This window comes from Triturus cristatus, chromosome 4_1, assembly GCF_964204655.1.
Source record: "Triturus cristatus chromosome 4_1, aTriCri1.1, whole genome shotgun sequence".
NCBI classification, from domain to species: Eukaryota; Metazoa; Chordata; class Amphibia; order Caudata; family Salamandridae; genus Triturus; species Triturus cristatus.
Genome location: NC_140585.1, coordinates 888,138,167 through 888,156,964, shown reverse-complemented (window position 1 = coordinate 888,156,964; position 18,798 = coordinate 888,138,167).

The following is an 18,798-nucleotide window of genomic DNA, read 5'->3' as shown; positions in this document are numbered from 1 at the left end:
ATCATCACTTGACCACTTCTTGGTGCCTGAAAAGGTGACAGTTTTATTTTTAGAACAAACATTTTATTCACATGAAATCTTCATTTTTCAAATTTCAAAACTCATGGTCATAGTATAGTCCTTCAATGACCATGTTTCACTTTCATCTATCGTTCATTGTCTTTTTTCTATTTGCATTCTGGACCCAGCCACCTCAATTGCCTGGGAGAGGAGGGAGGGGACCCCATTCCCTGGGTTTCGATTCGCGGGTCTAGATTTCAACTTGCTACCGATTTGGAGGGTGTCCCTTTCTGGACCTGCCCGGGGTGCAAGTGCCGTCCCGCTCGTCCTGTATCCTTTCGGGGCCCTCCCTTCTCCCAGGGGTCCCTGCCGTTTGGCATCCCAAGGACCTTACTTGTGCATCTAATCTATTTTCTTGCGGCTGGGTCCTTGTCATCTTGTCCGTCTCTACCCCTGCCGTAAGGCATCCTCGGGGTCCTGCGGGAGTGTCATCTCTATTATTTCTCTAGTGGCACACCGGCCATGGCTCCCCCAGTCCCCCTGCATTGAGTCACCCCAAGGACACTGTGCGAGCCTTTCATCTAACTTCTAGTAATTTCGTTCTCTGCTAGCTTCCTCGTGTTAGCTCCGCCACGCTCCCTACGGTTTCTCGATCGGAGGGAGCTCCCCCCTAACACGGGCCTACCCTCGCGACCTACTTGAAACCTCTTTGCTCGAGTATGCCTACGATCTTCAGCAGGAACCTGTCTGTTCCTACCCCAGTGCGGTGTAACCCATCTTCCAGGTGGTACCCTGGCGACTATAAGTTTATGAACCCGTGTCGCACGAACCCCCACCCTTGGGCCTTGCATGCTTTGGCCATGGTGATATTTAGCTTTCTTCTGGATTTTTCCTACCCCATATAGATTCTCAGCCTCTAACTACGCTTAGTGTGCAGAGTAGGTAGAATGGATGAGCTTATCATAAGTGAACATCGGGGGAATTGTTTTAAACATTTTAGGAACCAGGCTGATTGTTTGGTTGCATATTCGTCTGCCCAAATTGTAGGAATATGTTGCCATGCCCTGGACTGTAAGCTGATAGTTATGCATTTCACGGGCAGAGATTCCCTGCCTCAATTTGCAACGATCCCTCGCTTTACCATTTCTTAATAGGGATGCACCTGTATTCTGTTTCAAAGCATGTTTTTACTATCCTTTAACCACTGGGAAGGACGTGACCCCTATTCTGTGTCCTGTTTTCTCAGTACTTGAAAGCGCAGGGCACCTGTATGGTCAAAGCTAGCTCACCTTACCAACTCCACCCTGCTTTTCTCACTGGTTCAGTCAGACGTTCCTGAGGTTGAACAGTATGCTTATGGGTGCCACGAGTGGTGCGCGACACAACGGGGCTTTGCAGGAAGACCGCCCTCCCACCACCAGGCCCAGTCTGGCCTTAGATGTGTATGTGTTTCCACGGCCATCTGGATTGTTATAGCCATAAGCGGTATTGGTACATTTCTGATGCTTTTAACCTGACATGGCAAGAAATGGTGTGCTCTTTCTTACGGATGCCACTATCTAGCCGAAATCCGGATTCACCCGGTTCTTAGTTTGACCTTCACAAAGAACCTGGGTAGCTTTTGTACTACCCTGCTTGGGTCATGCTCTTTTCCGAGAGTCAGTCCTTAATTAATGCTCTCCTCGGGTGGACTGCTTTGGCTTATGCGCTCATTACCACTCTCTCATGACTTCTCTTACCGTCGTAATACAAAACCGTTAGTTATTAGCTTGCACTGTAGAACGCATATACACCACCAAATATACCTCACAGCATAATTTTAATGCTGCAAAAGGGGCGTTAATTCGGGTAGAACTTGATTTTCCTTATCCAAGAGAAACTCCCAACTATGCTATTTCTTTTACAGTCCTGAGTTCCTGCTAGACTGTCCGGCCTACCAGTATGGATGACGTGACTTCCATTGCTTGTAGTCTTTTGGCTTCTCTAACATTGCCTTTACCCCGTTTAACCCACACCTGAATGCCCATCTCTGTGCAATGGGCGTATGATGCGAAGTGCTCTGACATCCTTTTCCTGGTATGAGTGGTGTTATCTAAATACTCATACTTTGTACTTTACATCATGCAGTTCTTTGCTGAGAAGTGATGGTTCATTGTTCCAATATTTTAATTCCGACAACGAGTACTGCCAGGATCATAGGACCCGGACCCCCCAGAGCAACCCCGTTCCACCCATTGAGTTCCCACAAACCATTCATAAACATGACAATCAATAACATTGATAAACTTTTCAGGTTACAAATTCATTTTTACCACATTCAATGTTTATAACCGTTCTGAATTCATAACCCAATATTCTTGTCCCTAATACCCTCCAGCACTAAGGGGCCTCCTGGCTCGCATCCCCAACAATTGAGAACCACGCAAGGCGCAACCCATCCTTGAGTGGTGAGCCCCCCAGCCCTTGGTCCTTGTCCGTCTATTTCCGGGGGGCCCACCCCTCGCCACCAGGCTGCCAAAGGAGGCTCGTGTGACCTGTCGCCCTTGCCTCTCCAGCAGCCGGTGTCCAGATTCTCCCTGCGGAGAGCTTACCGTCTCTCCCCTCAGTGCTGGCCTCGGGAGTATGCCAGCGGGCCTCCCGTTACCCTAACTTTCACAGCTCTGTGACCCCTTTTCCGCCACTAGGGTGACCAGGGCCCACAGGTCCTTCACCCTCCCCACCAAAAAACAGGTTTTGCACAAATGACCAGATCCCCCTGATCCACATGTCCGTGCCAATGTCTGATAAGTGCATGCCGTTGTGATGAAACATCCGGTCCCCAGTTATTAGTCTGTGGGGAATATGGCACAAGCGGCCCGGACCTGAGCACAACTTTGCCAACTCCCTGTTGAGGCGTCTCACTGATACATTCAAGGCCCGGGATCTGACCCCCTCCGCCCAAATCCGGCGAGGGATCATGCATGACCACGGGATCCGGGCCCGTGGGAATGTTCTCCCCAGCCAGGCAAATTCGGTCAATAAGTCCTCTCTTACTGCCATGCGACCCAATTTCACCATGTCATTTCCTCCCAGGTGCAAGATGATTAGATCCAGGGACGGATGTCCCTCGCGTTCTCGTGTCTCCTCAACCAGTTGGCGCAACTGCCGGATTCGCAGACCGCTGACGCCTCGCCATAAGAATGATGTCCTCTTTAAACCCACTGGTTTTTCCACTCGCGTCTGCCGCAGCCGGAACGTGGCGCGCCGCACGAACGGGTGTCCCAACACCCAGATTACTTTCGTTGCCATACTAATAGCGAGGGAGAAGAAAAACAATGTCAGCGTGGTCTACTCTATATACTGAACTTCATTTCAAAGTAACTCAGGCCGCACATAGCGCTTAAAACAGGCTGATGACCAGCGCCCCACTTTCTTAACCGTCTCAGCCGGTAAACCAGCTCCTGCAGCGAGCGTTGCTGCCCCTATCCTAAAGGAGTGAGATGAATATCCCTTGGGATCCAACGCTAGGCAGTTCAAAGCCCGCTGAAACACGGCCCTGAACTGGAATTGCGATAGGCAGTCCCCCTGCTCATGTATGAACAGAGCCTGCCCCTCCCAACTGGGCCGTATTAGCCGATATGCTTCCATATTGGCTATGGGGCACGCCACATCCCCTGGAGCTGGGGATAAGTGAATTAAGGACCCCTTCCCCAACGGGTCTGTCTTAGATCTCCTTAGTACCACCTCCAAACCCCTTGTGCCTAATCTTGTGTCTTGCCACTGGAGGCCCCCTGTGTGATTCCTTTTTGAAGCCCCCACCAATTCGCCCAGCCGGAAAGCCCCATAAAAGGCTAGGGAGAAGGCGGCCCTGAATAGTATGCATTCATATTGAGACACGCATACGGACTGTAATATCCCTAAGATGTCCCTTAGCGTCTTTACTTCCAAAGGCCTCCTCATGTCTTTCTTCGCCCCTTCCAGCCTAGCCCAGCCTGACAGAGCCCTCCTTACCACAAAAGTTGCCCCGGGGTCCTGTTGACCTGCCAATTTCGCAAAGAAGCTTATTGCCGTTACGCGCACCCTGGCGTAAGACGCCGGTCTACCCTGATTTCTAAGTGCCATTAAATACTCGCAAAGCGTCTCAGTGGAAAAAAAGGGGGGACCGGCTCGTTGGCCCAGCAAACATCCTGTATGCTCTGAACTGCTGCTGGTATGTCCGTCTCGTGCGTTCACTCAAAGATGCTCCCACCAGCCCTGCTTATCCGGGACTCCAATCTTCCACAAAGATGTCGGGAACACCGTCATCCGCTCGTCTGCCTGAGGGTGATACTTTCTGAACTCCTGCAACTTGAGGCGAGACAAAGCGTCAGCAGGCTGGTTATTTACACCGGGGATATGTGCTGCCTTGAACACCAAATTCAGTTTTAAACAAGCTAGGACCAAATGCTTCAACAATCGCAACACGTGCTTACAAGGAGCTCCTTGCCTATTGATGGCTTCCACTACTGCCATATTGTCAGACCAAAAGATTACTGTCTTGTTACTAAAGAATGGAGCCCAGATTTCCACTGCCACTATGATTGGGAAGAGCTCTAAGAAGGCTATGTTCCTAGACAGACCACTCTCATGCCATGCCGTTGGCCAATCGCCCCTACACCACTGAGGCCCCAATATTGCCCCAAAGCCAATGCTACCTGCTGAGTCAGTGAGCAGGCCCAATTCTGAATTGGAAATCGCCGGCTCGGGCCAAATTACCTTTCCATTGAAATCCCTCAAAAAACTACACCAAATCCTTAAGTCTTCTTTCACATCTGCTTGTAACCTCACATGGTGATACTTCTGAGTGAGACCCGCCATGGCTCGGGCAATGGATCTCGAGAACGGGTGGCCCATCGGAATGATCCTTAATGCGAAGTTTAACTGTCCCACTAGTACCTGAAGTTGATGCAGGGTGACCTTGGGACCTGCTAAGGCAGCGTCTATTGCCTGTGAGAAAGCCCTTACTTTGTCTAGCGGCAGCCTGCATTCCCCAGCCACTGTATCAATCTCAATGCCCAAGAAGGACATGCTGGTATCAGGGCCCACCGTCTTACCAGGGGCCAGCGGCACTCCCATTTCTTCAAACAAAGCTACCAGCTTACTCAAAGCCTGCCCACACCTCTCTGAAGCAGGGGGGCCCATGATCATAAAATCATCCAAGTAATGCACTATTTCTTTGTGCCCTGTTCTTAATACAAATAACCACTGTAGCATTGTGCTGAACATCTCGAAATATTTACATGGCACTGCGCAGCCCATTGGCGGCACCTGTCATTATTGTACTGGAAATTCACTTGGAAACCTAGGAGATGATAGTCTTCTGGGTGCACTGGCAAGAGCCGAAAGGCAGACTCATCGTCGGTTTTTGCTAGCAAAGCATTTGGCCCTAAGTCGCGCAGCCTCTGTAGGGCCGCATCGAATGAAGAGTATGTCACAGAGCACAGGGACGGGTCTATGGTGTCATTCACTGATGCACCCTGAGGCGCTGATAAATTGTGAATCATTCTGAATTGACCCGGCTCTTTTTTGGGCACCACCCCCAGGGGTGAGCATACAAACCCTGGAAGTGGCGGCGTCCCAAAGGGACCTGCTACCCGCCCTAGCGCCTTTTCCTTGCGCACCTTAAGCGCCACTACCTCTGGATGCATACGCGCTGACAATACATTTTTACAATAATCCACTGGTGGTACTCCCTGCGCTGGGATGCGGAAGCCTGCAGAGAACCCTTCGTACAAAATTCTGGCTGCCTTTCTGTCAGGGTACTGATTTAGCCAGAAAATCAGTTTCCCTAAATTGACCGGAGTAGGTAAATCATTGTGTAGGGGGAGGCTTGGATTCCCTCCCTTTTTCTTTAGATTTCTTCATACATTTAAACTCTGGATGGGAGGGGTGTCTGCAGTAAGCACATGCGTGCTTAAACTTGCATGTCCCAGGGGCCCAGGTGCACGTTTTACGGTTGAAAGCCCAACATGTCCCTTTTTTCTCACCCGTGCCTCCTTGGGATGTCCGAAAGGGCTGCCTCATGGAAGTCTTATTGTTTACACTTTCCAACCAAACATTCACCTCCGTTTGGTCCCAACCCATGTCGGGGTCCTCTACCTTAGCCCACCTAAAATCTCTGTCATAATCTAACCAAACCGCACCCCCATACATGACCTGAGCCTTTAAAATCTTGTTAGCATAGCCAATTCTGTTTTTTTCTCCAGCATTACAATTGAGAAAACATTGAAACCAAATAGCCAGTTGGTAATCGATTCTTCCACCCTTGGTTTTCTCTCCCTGAAGAACCCCTCTTTCCTGTCTTTTTCTCTATTGTCTTCTTCCCTCCCCTTTGGCCTAATGAGGGAGAAAATGTCTACAAAATCACCTTTCCAAATCTTCTCTCTTATGTCCAGCACCACGTGTGCTGCCAATTTACCTCGCTTTGATAAAACCATTTCCATACCGCTCAAAACTTTACATTCATCCCCGCCCACCTTACTTGCGCCTTCTACTGCCTTACCTGCAGTGGGCACTGCTGATGCTGGTTGTACGGGGGCCGCTTGACCCACCGCCGGTGCAGTCGTATTCGCGTCTGTTTCCTGCGCTTTTCCCAAGAGGGACCCCTGCTTGCTCAACTCTGCTAGGACCTCGCCCGTCCCTGCCTGTGAAGCCCATGGGGCCACCGCTGCGTTGCTTGGCCCTGGCGCCCCAAGCTGTGCTAAAAGCGTTGCGACCGTCGCTAAGATACTAGCGTTGGCCAACTGCCCCCCTTCCGCTGGCGCGCTGGGGGTCTGCCCTTTCACTACCTCATCCTGCGGAACTGGCGTCACCCTTGGTAATGCTGTGGTGACTGGTGTACTCTCTGGGACTGTGGATATTGGGGTAGTTGTGGCCGGCGTCAAGGCCCTAATAGCCCCTCTGATTTCGGCCAAAATAATGCACACGTTGTCCCGCCCTTCCCTGGCCCCCCACCCACTGGGTGTAGGGGTGCTTCTTGTGGGACTGCCGGAGCCATGATGGGCTCAGGCACTGGGGTTAATGTAGGTATGGGGGCCAACGGTGCAGAAGGTATTGCAGGTGCAGGACCTGGTGGTGGCTGTGGTACCACTGGTTGTGGCCCGGGAGTAACTGGTACTGGCCCTTCAATTTCCCTCACCACCCTCCTCTTCTTGTTTCCCTTTGCTTTCTTCACTAGAGGAGGGAAGGCGGCTTTGGATGGAACAATAGCCCTACGCGGGCGCTCCGTTGCTACTGGCTCTGGAACTTTCTCGCTGTCAGATTCAGGGGCCACCCCCCCCCCAGCATTCTCAGGCAGCTCAGCTTCACTATCCTCATCCCTGCTCAGCTTTGCCAGCACCAGCTTCAATAATTGCGTAATTTCTGACTCCCCCTCCTTCCTCTTAGGGTTCCTCTTAGGGGGCATTGCAACTCCTGTGTGATCGACCAAAACTTTGGCTTCCTTAACACAAGATTCTACTTGACCTGAATCAATGGGAATTGAACCTGTAAGCTTGCTTATCAATGTCCTGCACTGTTATTATACACTTTATATACCAAAATCAATCGATGATTATCAATGCCCTGCACTGGTATTATACACTTTATATACCAAAATCACAACATCAATCAATGGGAATTGAACCTGTGACTTGATTATCGGCCAAAACCCTGGGTATTGCACCTGTAACTCGAAGCGAATCCGAGATTATGAGCCACATACCTTAAATTATGTCTAATTTGTTGTTTCATACCAAACCAACGCACACGGGCAGTGCAGCGCTTGCTGCTACGCACTTCTTGCTGTCTACTCCTCGCTGCCATGCTTCACAGAAAGCCCTGCGCCGCCTGCGCGCAGCTGCCGACTTGTGCTGACTTCTCCTGAATGCTTGCTGTCCCTCCGAAGCCGCGCTCAACCCCACCGCTGCACTTCGGCCTGCCCGCACCACAACACGTTCTAAAACCCCGGCTTGGCCTTATGCGCTGCTTTTTCTAAGAGACGTGCACAAGTGTGTTTCAAGCACTTAACTTAACTGCTACCAAACAGCCTCAAAAGGAATCGAACCAGCGACCTGAGCGTGCGAGTCCTAACACAGATCGCAGTAATCCTCAGCGTCTGGGCAGGTCAGGAAAATCAGCAACAGAGGAAGAGTGAAGGTGAGTGCAGGGCCTAAATAGCCCCCTGGCCCCACCTCCACTCCCCCCCCACCGGAAGTCCGCGTTGGGCCCACGTCGTGGTGCCTTGGAAGTAATCCTACCGGCCAGCAGCCTATTAGGCTGCTGGCCGTGCTAAGGGGTGTGTCCCGGGGCAGGGGGCCGGGCCCTCAGTGCGCGCTCCCCCAGGGTCGCGCTTGGCATTCTGACAAAACACAGGAACTAACTGACTTAACTATCCTAGTATGTTTTGTGCTCTGCCTGGTTCGTGCCCCTTGCAGCAAGAATATCAATCAATTGAGCTGCGCCGCTAAATAATATAACTCTAAGTCTGGTACCGCCATCCCTCCCGTCGCCGAGGAGCGTTTCAGCTTGGTTAGAGCCACTCGCCTGCATCCCGTTCCCCACAAGAACGATGTAATCATGGAGTCCAGGCCCCTGAATATTGCCCTTAGGATCCAGACCGGGAGGGTCCCGAAGAAGTACAGCATTCGGGGCAGGGCCACCATCTTCAGCAGGGCAACTCTGCCAGCCATTGACAATGGGAGGGATCCCCAGAAGCTCCTAGTCGCGCTCAGAGAGCTTACTGCGTTGCCCACATTGCCCTTTAGCAGATCCACTGCTTCATGGTAAATTCTTACTCAAAGATAGAACAGGCATCTGGGCTCCTATTGAAGGTTGGGGGCGCCATGGGAGTAGCTTTGACTTCTGCCAGTTGACTTTTAGTCCGGACAGGTTGCCAAACACCTCCAGTGTGTTCTGCTCTCCCCGCAAATCCCTCTCTAGGTCGCAGAGGAGGATCAGGAGGTCATCCACGTATAGGGCTATATGATGCTGCACGCCTCTCACCAGAAGGCCTCTGAAGGCCTGTCCCTGTCTTGCCCGGGAAACCAAAGGCTCCATAGCAAGGACGAACAGCACCAGATAAAGGGGGCAACCCTGCCACGTTCCCCGCTGCACCACCTGCTGTGGGGTTGGTGTATAACAATCGCACCCACGCAGAGTAACCACCTCCCAGCCCCATTGCGTCCAGTACCTCATAAAGGAAGGACCACTCAAGGCAGTCAAATGCCTTCTCAATGTCCACTGTGAACACAGCTTCCTCTGGTTTATCATAGTCTCTTGATTCCAGATGGCCAGTAGCAGCCTTATGTTAATCGCTGTATTTTGCCCCGGGATGAACCCGGTCTTGTCCAGGTGTACTAATTTTGTCATGTGGGGTATTAGACGGGTAGCTAGGATCTAACTTGGAATTTTGTAATCCATGTTTAACATGGAGAGGGGTCTAGAGGCTGTGCGGTCATATGCTGTTTTGCCCGGCTTTAGGATCGGCACAATGAGAGCTTCCCTGGAGCTCTCTTACACAGAGTTCCGGCCTCACGTATAGTGCAGTTAACCTAGGCGCCAGTTCTTCGGCGTATACCCCTTAAAACTCCGCCGGTAAACCATCAGTCTTGGGGATCTTGTTGTGTGCCGCTGTAAGCAACCTGGAAGGAAGCTCAGGGTAACGACGGAGAGAGCGTTGCCTCACGCCCTGAGTTGTGACCAGGAGCGGCAGGCGGCAGTCCCGATTTTATACGGGTACCTATCTTCTTGTCCTGTAGTACTCTATACAATAGAATCTACATTCAGGTACAAGGTTGGTTGTATCGTTTTGATTTAATATAGTTTTTGTGACAATTACACACACTAGTGATCTAGGCAATAAATTTCGGCTGCAGTAGTTTTTTGTATGGTCCTGAAGAAAGCCATGATCACAATCTTTTGATCTTTATTGGCTGAAACATGTAGACCTTTGTTTGGTTCACTGTATGCGCGCTCGCAAATGTGTTCAGACCGCGCTACTACTGTTCTTTTAATATTGGCCCCGGGAAATCTTCATTAAAGTTACCTTTCCCTGTAGTCAATTTTATATCACTTTTTTTCTACACTGCACTTGATTTTTCACCTAACCTAGGCTACCTTCATCGATCTTTAGGAGATCTGATCCTTCTTGTTTAGTTAAAACATCCGCAAGCTCCTCCCTTAGACACACGCAGGGAGTAGTAGCTCCTTAACCAAACCAGGTGTGGTTAAGAGGAGATCCCATACGATGAAGCGTGCCACCACGGTGGGTGATGGGATTTTGTCCTCTTTATGAGGACTTCTTTGTCCAGATAGTAGTTTGAGTGCTATTCAGGTTTCTATATTCTCCACTTTACTAAATTTGTTTTTTTTTGTTCCTGATCCCTGGACCTCTTTGTTTATACATAATTAGTAGGGGAACTTGTCCAGGTTGGTCGTGTGTTTCCCTCGGACCCTATTTCTCACTTGTTTTATATAATGATCTTGTTGTGTGCCATGTGTTTTATGGCTCCCCGCACTTCCTATTCTGTGAAATCATCTCTTCCAGCTCTAATCGAGGCAGCTGTGCCTCATCTAAGTATTCCCATGCTGCAGGCCCGTCGCGCCCCTCAGAGCTGCGATTTAGTCCTGCATAATATTGCACAAAGATGCCATTGATTGCCTCTTGGGCGAAACATCTGGTGCCTGCTTGGTCCTCCAGTTCCACACTAGAAGAGATCCAGACTTGTCTCTTTCCGCGTGTGCTCTGCTCAGGTATTGCTTGTAATCGAAGCTTTTAAGCCGCTCTGTCTGCCTTTTGTGTGGATCTCTGGTTTCCCTGGGCGCTCCTTCTCTAGGTCTCTGAGGGTCCTCTCACTCCTTCTAGCCCTAGCAGGAGTGTTTGTCTAATCTCAGTATTCTCCGCTATGCAGTAACCTCTCAAAACCACATTAAAAGGGTCCCACTCTGTCATTGGTGATTACCCTCGAAGTATTGAGTAATTTTTGTTTGGATTCCTTCTCTGAAAACCTGGTCATCTAGCGCCTCCGGGCGGAGCTTACATGTAGGAATTATGGGCCGGGTATGCACCCAGGCAAGTCCTAGCATAATCAGATTGTGGTCCGAAATCATTCGGGCCAGGTACTCGGCCGAGCGCACCCCGCTCTGCACATCCGCAGTACACAAAAAGGTATTTAGGTAGACGTGGAGTTTGTGCATGGACAGGAAATAAGAGTAGTCCCTGCGTAAGGGTGGCATCTCCTCCAGAAGTCTAGCAGTCCCCAATGGTCTTGCCAGGCAGTGAATGCTCGTGCAGCGCGCACTGTTGCAGAGACATGCAGCGGTGGATGGGATCTATCCAGCTCTACGTCAGCCATGCTATTAAAGTCCCCCTTATTAGCGTAGGGCCAGTCATGAATAGGGCCAGTCAGCGGGACATGCGCTCAAAGTATGCCGGCTGGTCAGTGTTGGGGGCATATATACTTATACTTAGGTCTCGCCCTTCTAGTCGCCCCCTTACTGCAACATAACGTCCCTCAGGATCTACTGAGGAGTCCAACTGAAAAGGGACCCCAGCTTGGACGCAGATCAAGGTCCCCTGAGCATAAGCTGAGTATGTGGTGAAGTATGTCTGGCCTCTCCATCGCCTCTGTAGGGCCTTCCCCTCTTTCTGTGTGAGGTGTGTCTATTGAAAAAGTGCTATTTGCACTCCTTTGCTTCTGAGATAAGATAGCACTTTATAACTTTTTGCCGTGAACTGCATTCCCCAGATATTCCATTTCATGCATTTATATGTGTGTTCCCCTGTCGCCATTCCTTGAAAGCACTCCCCTTTTCCTCCCCAGTTGCCCCCTTTTGTCGTGTAGGAAATTCCCAGTCGATCTGATTTATCTCTAGTAAGCGATGCAACTCCAGCCCCCCCTGAACTATGCAACGGTAAACAACCTTTCCAACTCCCACTCCCCAGGATAAGTAGGTGTGTGCCTTCCATCCAAACTATGCAAATTCAACTATCAGCAGCTCCTTCACTGCTCAACTAGTCAGGGGGGGTGATCCGGTGCTTATCCCGGCCTAGAACTGCCCTCTAATTCCGATAGCTATGGGGTTATTCCCCTGACAACCCCCTGAGTCGTCCCCGTTTCCCCCACTCCTGCCCTGCCGCCACATCATTTCTCACAGCTTATGTAATTTCCCTTAATTTTCGACAATTTCTCAAATAATGTTGTCTGCTGTTTGTGGTGTTATCTGTGGGAGTTCAACACTCGGCACTGCTGATACTGTGGATTTGCTGTCAGAATCCGATTCTGGTAGCTGAACCCTGCGCCTCTGGGGGCGACCTGTCTATTCCTCCGCCACTTATCAACGCCACCTCCTTCACCACATTCTGTCGTTAAATTTGTACCTCTTCCCGCATGGGCGTGGGCAAGTCTCCATTGTTCCGTTTACCACGGGATCTACCGATGCGTGTCCGCTGCCTCTTTGGTTCTTTGGGGGGGGGGGTTTTGCCTTGATTGTGCTCCAGCCAGTCCCAGGCCTCCCACAGGGTTTGAAAGAACTCCACTCCCCTCTCAGCAATCACTCATAATCTGGCCAGATAGGGCATGGTATACTTGTATTCCAGCTGACGGAGTTTTTGTTTCACACTGTGATAAGATACTCTCTGTTTCTGGACTTGCCTAGAAACGTCTGGGAAGATTCGCAGCACCGCCTTATTCACTTGCAGGTCTCCGTTACGTCTGGCTCTGCCAGAATGTGGTCCCTGTTGCTGTAGTGGAGGAGTCTTGCCACCACAACTTGCGGTGGCCCCCAGGTGTGGGTGGCCTTGCCGGCACTCGATGTGCTCTTTCAAGGGCGTAGAACGCTGATAGTCCCTCTGGCGCTACCTCTTTGCTTATCCATCATTTGAGGTAGTCCACCAAGTTGGTACCTTCCACTTTCTCAGGGAGTCCCACTATCCTTAAAGTATTTCTCTGTGACCTGTTTTCATGATCTTCAGCACTGAGTTCCAGTGTGTGCACCTTAGTTTCTAATGTTGCTAACTGCTTGTCCATGGCTGAGATGTCAGGGGACATTTCTGACAGCTTGCGTTCATTTGCCGTTACTCAATCTACTAGGCACTTGTGGTCATCCCGTAAAATGCCCAGGTCCGCGCCTATCGAATTGATTTTGAATTCTAGGCGCTCACTGGAGCTTGTTATCACTTGTAGAATGTCCTTAAGGGTTGGGGCTTGTGGGCAGGCCGTCTGGGACTGGTGAGCCTCGCATCCTTCCTTCGCAACGTCCAGTGGGGTTCCTTCAGTTCCCTCCTTCTTTGAAACTTACCCCATCTCCCCCACATAGTCCTTGTGAGGCCTGTGTAACTGTCTTTCTCGGTGTTGATGCTGCTACGGTCTGTTCCTCAGGGGAGGGGGGCTCTCCCCTGTCCTTGTTGAGGGTCTCCTAGTGTCTGGGGCCTTATGGTTTTGTGTCTCGTGGAATTATAACTTTCTCTCAGTGGGGGGCTGAACTCCCCAGTGTAGTATCGCAAGTTCTGGGCTTCTAATTCAGTGTTCAGTGTCCCTCCAGTGGCAGCTCGGTTTACTTCCTGCTTGCTCTGCATTGGCAGTATTCCTCGGCTGCCTGCGTAAATTTCAGAGTTCTACACCCGCTTCACCCACTCCTGGTTTGCGAGCCGCCGTCTTGTTTTGCCCTCCAACTGCCTTTCTTTGGGCCTCTACGCTGCAGGGGTAAGTCCTTCTTCTTTAGTTGTCGTGGCAGGAGATTGTTCCCCCACAAGCCCTGCTATGCTCAACCAAGTGTCCCTCCTTGGGTACGGCTGGGTTCTCGGTTTCCTGAGCGGATTCTCACTGCACTTTGCCCTGGACTCATCCGCAGATCCTTAGCTGGGGTCTCCACGATGCCCACAGACCGCCTCAGGGGCCCAGGGGGCTGCGCTTCGCTCCCGCGGCTCCTCAGCAGGTCAGGGCTTGGCCTCCTTATTCTCCCCTGGCGTCCCTTGCCTTCAGCCGCCTTCGTCCTGCACTATTTGGGGGGGCGTAGGTGCTCCTTGCCAGTGCCCCCCATCTCTGGCTGTCTCCTTCTTGTGCACTCTGGAGAGGGGACACACAGCTGCTCCCTATCAGTGCACCCGCCACTTGCCGATTCCATTGTGCGAACTTCTAGGGAGGAGGGACGCAGGTACACCTTACTAGTGTCTGCTCTCTTGGCTCCCGTCAGCTCTCAGGCAGTCCCGGTTCGTTCTTCAATCCCTGAAGGCAGCTCCTCCGTCCACTTCCTCGCGCTTGGGTTTCGCCATCTTAGGTGGGTGAGTCATATCCTTCTTCCTTCCAGTGCCGCTGATATCAGCTCTCCGTGGCCCCCCTGCAGCCGCTACTCACTGCACCCGGCGGGGACCCGCGCAGCTGGGCCCGTTTCTCTCTGCACTTCTGTCTGTGTACCGCGCTCCTCAGGGCTTGTGCCATAGGGCTCCCTTCTGCCGCCGCTTCAGTCTCAACCCAGCTTCCACCTCCAGCTTGAGGTTTTGCTTCCCTTCAGGTCACAACGAGGCCCACATCTGTAGGTCGCGGCGGGCGTCGCAACTCCCGAATTCTGGCACCTCTTCGAGGACAGCCCCAGACGTCGGGAGCTCCCCGCGTCATTGTTGTTGGGCACTGCCATTTTGTGGAGGCCGCGTTGCTTCTCACGGCTGCACTTCTGCGATTTCTCCTTGCCTCAGGGCAGGTCTGGGGGGATTAATGGGAGCAGATTGGCCCTCGAGGGGGTCAGGATGGATCGTGATGAGTCGATCGGACGTAGCTCCGGAGCTTCGCTGCTCACTCCATCGCTGCCAGATCACTCCCACTTTTGTTTCTCCTTGTTACGCCAGCCTCAGTTAGACTCACCAGTTTGGTGCCAACCTATCTTTACAAGTCGTTGTGAATATGGGTTGCGTCAAAATAAATCAATGGATGCATAGGAACGCCCTAGTTCCACCCATGTAATACCTACCTGACGTAAGGTAACTTAAAGCAGGGGAATCTGCTGCCTTGAGTTCATTTTATTTTTACAAACCCTTACAAATGGGATTTGTTTGGTACTGTAAATCCCAAAATATATTTTACTTCAGGGTCAACCTTGATGCAAAATGTAGGCCTCAAAAAAGAAAGTGGCAGAAAATCTGTTCTGCTTAATTGGTTCCAAAGACTATTTTTAAATAGCTTATGGGGTTGTTGAGGCACCTGCTGCAGAGATCTGTTTGTTCCCAGTAAATCTGAGTGAATAATAATGGTAAGATAACTCTAGAGGTTAAAGCACTTGCTGGAAAGATCTGTGTTTTGTAGTTTTCAACATGGAGATTCCTATGTTACTTGCAGTTGAATTGCAATCCTTCTAATACAGCACAGTGAGCTATGAAAGATGATATGTGACGTATGCACTTTGCAACCCCCCACTGTTTTATGTAACACATCCTGTACATTGATTTACAAACAAGGGTGATCTGGACAGCACACACTGCTATAGGCCGATTTCACTGCTGGACTCGGTAGTCAAGGTGGTGGGCCGCGTATTACCTGGGGAGAGGAGCACAATATAATCTCGGATGTCCAGTTTGGGTTCCGACCAGGCCGGTCACCCGTGGCCCAATACCTTAACCTAACCATCATACTCAGTAAATATACGGTTGCATGTTCTCTTACCATCTATCTAGCCTTCATGGACTTGTCCTCCGCGTTCGATCGGGTGAACAAGGTAAAACTGTGGCAGTCCATGAAGGACATTGGGGTTGACAGTAACATCGTCAATTTCTTAGAGGACCTTCATAGGGCTACAAAGGCCAATGTCAGATTCTCTCAGGACCTGCACGTGTCACCAAACTTTGATCTAAAGAGGGGTGTTCGCTAAGGATGTATCCTGGCCCCATTCTTGTTCAACCTCTATATAAACGATTTAGATAGGGCGTTATCAGCTACAGGGGTTGATTATCCGTATGCAGGGCGATGAGGTCTTCCTGTCTTATTATATGCGGATGACGCAGTTCTTATATCTAGGACTGCTAGGGGCCTTCAAACCCTGCTTGATGCCTTCTCCAACTTTATGTTGGAACGAGATTTATCCATTAATAACTCGAAATCCTACATAATGTAGGTGGGGACACGCCCCCAAAAAAGCTTTCAATTTAGGGTAGGGCCTGCTAACGTACCCTGCACAGATGTCTTTTCATATTTGGGGGTCATACTGGATGATCAAATAAAATGGGGACTCCTAAAACAAAGAAAAAGGGGGGATTTGGTTCGGGTGAATGCGGCCATCTTTAACTTTGCTTCTAAATTAGTAAATAGACCTTTCGCCGACCTGTTGAAAGTTTATCAAGCAAAGAGTGTTGCTTTAGCCTCCTACGGGAGTGAAATATGGGTACATGTCTCCACAGAAGTTTTGCAGGTGGTTGAGAACACTTTTTTAAAGCGCCTGTTGGGTGTTCCCTGTGGCCTGTCTAATATGGTGGTACACGAGGAACTGGGATGCTCTATTTAAGTGATACCTTGGCACTTCGCCCCCTCACGTTCTGGCTTAACAGTTGGCTGAAGAAGGAATTAACTCTAAGCCAGCTGATTTTAAAAGAGTGTATGACCCTTGACAACGCGCTTAGCATACCTTGGCTCAGGTATATCAAGAGCAGCTTTGAAAAGCTAGGGCGGGCTGACCTATTTACTAACCCTGAATTAATTACAAAAAAGGATGTGGGGATAACTAGGGAAACCTTTACCAGTTTAAGGAAATTGGAAAGGGAAGAGCTGGAACCTAGTGTCCGCAAATTTTTGTTTCAAAATGTTTTTATTTAAATTTTCTCAGAGAGTGGTACGAAAAGCATTACATGTGCGACAATTCTCAGTGACATCATCCACCCGGATATACAATGTGTTCATAAAAACTACAATTTACCCTCATGCCCAGGTAGATGAGCTTTATAATGTATGATGCAGTTTCATTAGGACATGTTGCATTCCTTGAAGGTAGGCTAGCGACCCGCTACCCTCCCCAGAGAGTAACATGAAAAGGAAACTTAACAAACCTTAACAGAAAAAAAGATAAATCCACCTAAGCTGTCATGGTGCAAAATAAAAAAGGCGAAGAAAAATGGGCGTGAGGTGTGGGGTACGAAATATACGCCCCGATGAGCAGCGCAATAATTATACCCCTCGAAGCTAGTAGGCCGTTAGATGAGGAATAGGTTAAAGACAACCTCCTCAGTCGAGCCTTATCTTCTGGGGTTTGTATCTATTTATGAGTGGCTTCTATTGACCAGGTTTCGCCTGGATCTTTTTCACCTCCTGCTTCCCATTCCTAGAGGAAGCAGTAGGGGCCAGTTGTGAGCACCCTGGGGCTGCGACGGAGTCTCCACAGGATTTGCTACATTTTATGCTCATTTGTAAATTTTACGATGTTCCCCGGAAGTATTTTTTAGCTCCAATTTTAACGAAGATGAATTTTAAGCAGGCTCGTCTAGCTCCACTGTACCTCCAACTGCTGAAGGATGATTGCATTGTTTTTATTGTTGGCTATCTGAAATCCACGGTGAAGTCCAGGGCTTGTCTTGACTAGTAGTTTTTTAGGATGAAGATTTTAGACCACATTGATGATATATATGTTCTGAGGGTCGGGATAATTTTCAGTGGAGAGTTGATTAAAAGGGTATATTATCTGAATTTGAACTTTGTATTTTTACTGTCAGAGATTGTTTTGGGTGGTTGTGCTATGTATTTTAACTATGTTTAATTTGATTTTTTATTTTGTGGAATCATGTACCTTGTTGTAATTCGGATGTTTTTTTAAAAACTTTTATGGTTTTATATACCCAACCGAATAAAGTTTATTTGATTTTATTTGATTTGATTTACAAACGTCTATGATTTATTGTAAATGTAATATGTTTGTATGATGTAAAGCGCTCTGACATCCTACATTGGGAAATAGTGATATTTAAATTATTTCAACGCCTCCTCAGGGGTAGTAAGCAATATGTAAATGCTATTTATTTTGTATAAATACTGGGACAGACCAACACACCTGACCTTGTTACGGTGCATGCATATCTTGTAAACAGAGACTGAACAAAGTGAAAAACTGCGCCTCTTAAATATGTGTGAAGTGCTAACAAGGTGTGAGCCTTTGTTTCCCCTCTGCTTCATGTGCATCAGGTGTGAAGCTCATGACTGCTTCAAGCCAGGAGACTCGAACAAAAGGATGCCTGATGACCGCTCAAATTCGGCCTTTGTTATGAGCCCAGCTGGAGTCTGAAACAAGAGAGCCCCCTTTCCGCCTGCACGTTGTTGTGGGTCGAAAGCAAAAAACAACGTGCAGGCGCTGCTGAATGTGTCCCGGTGTTTGAAAATTACACCAGGGACGAATTCAGCACATTTTTCAGTGGGGCCCAACTTCTTGGCAGGGTGGACTGTGAAGATAGTGGGAGGACGCCGTCTAACCGTGTGTACCCCCGACTTGTGCCTTGATCATGGGTATCTGCCTGGGACAGAACTGTTCCCAGACCTCTGCCAGAAGTGTCTGTTTGTAGAACAAAGGATTTGGAGAAAACCAGACGAATCAAAACAGGATAGACACAAAATACATCCTTCAGTTCATCAAAGCTGCTCGGGTGGCAGGGGTATTACTTTGCAGATTGGGTCTTCTTCAACAGATCTATAAGCGGAGAGGCCAGCTGAAGAACGGGGGAATGAAGCGCCTATAATAACCTACAAGCCCCAAAAAGGAACACAATTCTTTCTTTGTAAGGGGTCGAAGGACTTCTTTAATTGCTTTTGCTTTGTCGATTTGCTGCCGCACCTTACC